General features: G+C 40.2%; 1 pseudogene; it reads right to left on the reverse strand.

Moving 5' to 3' along the window:
* Positions 1–274: 274 nt before the first annotated feature.
* On the reverse strand, positions 275–1250 carry LOC106531080 (WW domain-binding protein 2 pseudogene; annotated as a pseudogene).
* Positions 1251–2468: the final 1218 nt, after the last annotated feature.

The following is a 2468-nucleotide window of genomic DNA, read 5'->3' on the forward strand; positions in this document are numbered from 1 at the left end:
TGAGGTTATGCAAAAGTATTGTGAGGTTATGCAAAAGTATTGTGAGGTTATGCAAAAGTATTGTGAGGGAACACAAAAGTATTGTGAGGGAACACAAAAGAAAAAAAACTGTCCCCTGGCAGACTGTAGTTTACACTGAGCTTTGTGGTGAACTTTACATGATTTGGAGCTCGAGGCTCAGAAACGTTTGGATGTGTCAGATGTCTAAAGACACATCATCAGTGTAAGGTTGTCATATAAAACACACAATCTTACAGAAGTAAACACAACTCTGTTGCAGCAGTCCACAGTCATTTATTCAGACTCAGTCCAACGCAGACATGCATCWGGTGACATCATGCGTTGTTTTCCTACTTCAGCCAGTTCGACATGTTTTGTTCAATGAAAGAGTTGAAATAAATACAGCGTTATTTAACCGTACACACAACCGTGACAGCAGCCCGATGCATAGTGTCCTAAAAGTGCAAAGAAATGAGCCACGATGTGCCACAGATACAGCTGACAGATTACTGAGCACACAGGAAGTGGAGGCGCAGATACTCACAGGCTGAGATTAGATTAGATTACAGGACTAATCTGAAACTGAGGCTTCACATCACAAACACTGAAACAGAAAGAWGTTTGTGTGTTTATCTACACAAGTTCAAACACAGAACAGAAGAGTGACAGGTAAGTACAGGTGAATCTTTGTTTCCCCGGCCCCAGAACAGGAAGTGACATCACTGGGCGACAGCTCTGYTGTTGGATAAAGATAATCCTTTGAACCCCGTCAGCCTGGGGGCTCACAGAGATCTGCTCACGTTACAAAACCTTTTTACTRTTTCCACAAAATATCCTCTTTCCAAGTGTACACATTAAAAAGCTGTACACACAAATGATAAAAAAAAAGAGCTCAGCTCACCTGTGAACAGGTTAGCAAACTATCTGACCTGATCAGAGGAAACTCAACCCTGGTTAATCCTACAGGTTACAGGCTGGATGATTCTGGGACAGTCAAGAAGCAATAAATACTAAAATATGTAGGGTTGTGTTAAAGTACACACAGACTGTAACCAGTGTGGTGTCTGCCCACTCTTCCCATCAGGTGAAGGTGCTGCTGAACAGGGAGTAGTGGTTCAGGGAAGTWTCCACTTGAAGGGAATGAGAGAAGAAGCGGTCCAGTAGGATGGAGGGAGACAAACAAATGATGACATCACACAGGTCTACTGGTTCTTCTTGTCCTCTGGGGGGGAGTAGGGGGGAGGTTTGTCCTGGGCAGAAAGGACAGCTGCAGTTAGTGTGACGTGAACCACAGGACTAAACACACAAAGGGCACACTATGTTGGACACATCACTTTAAAAACACAACACAACAGGATGAAACTCACATTTATAACAACTTTACGTACAATTGTTTCAGGCAGAGAGTCATCTGATACATTAATGTAAAATAACTATTTTAAAGACACACCTGTCAATCAAGCACATTAAAAAGTTATTTTGTACTGAGCAAAGGTTTAACTCTGATATATAGTTTTTAAATATCATCCTTTGAATTTAACACAAAATACACCCTTAGTRTTAACGTTGGTTATCAGTGTGTACATTATGAAGATTGTGTTTAAAAATAATTTATGAGCTGTCCTGTAGATTACATTATAAAACCACAGAGCATATTCAGAGASGATCTGTACTACAGTTTTATTTCAAACAAATGTGGCTCTTTTAGTGTATTTTTATTTAGTGTGTGTACTCTACATTACTAACAAACTGTTTATCTGAACTGTTTTCCCACATTGGTTGAAATCACATGATGGATGACATCATGCCCACTTCAAGAATCTGGATCAAAGTTTGGTGAAGTCCCGCCCCCACCCTGGTTCTGATCAGCTGGTGGGCCTRTAATGTGTTTTAACTAAACACAGTAACTGTAACTGAATACTTCTGACACTTAATGTACATGTACACTCTTAGCTTTAAATAAATGCTGTATTTTATCTGTGTAGTGTAGATTTATGTCACTCCCTGGGTCTCTGGCAGAGTGGCAGCCATGTTTGTAGTTTCTATGTGYAGTCCCTCATTTTGTGGCCATCTTAAGTGGGATTGACCCCAAAAGTTAATCAGTTCAAGTTATTAGTTCACTTATGATTTCCTGAGAGTTTCATAATGATCCTGTCATTAGTTCATCAGATATCTTGTTCACAGTAAGAAAACATGTCTGTTTAAAACTCAAAGCTCTGTGTGAACAGCTTCAGTCAACTGCAGATAGTTTGAATAATTCATATTAATAGTCAGTATTAATCACTTTCATAAAGTGTTAATGTTTTGCAGTTAGTGGTTTAGACAAACCTCTCCCTGTGCTGCTACCTTATGGTGGTGGAGGGGTTTGAGTGTCCCAATGATCCTAGGAGCTATGCTGTCTGGGGCTTTATGCCCCTGGTAGGGTCNTTCCTGATTTCCTTCTGCAAGATCTTGTGGGACATGACTTT

Source organism: Austrofundulus limnaeus, unplaced genomic scaffold, assembly GCF_001266775.1.
Source record: "Austrofundulus limnaeus strain Quisiro unplaced genomic scaffold, Austrofundulus_limnaeus-1.0 Scaffold595, whole genome shotgun sequence".
Classification (NCBI taxonomy): domain Eukaryota; kingdom Metazoa; phylum Chordata; class Actinopteri; order Cyprinodontiformes; family Rivulidae; genus Austrofundulus; species Austrofundulus limnaeus.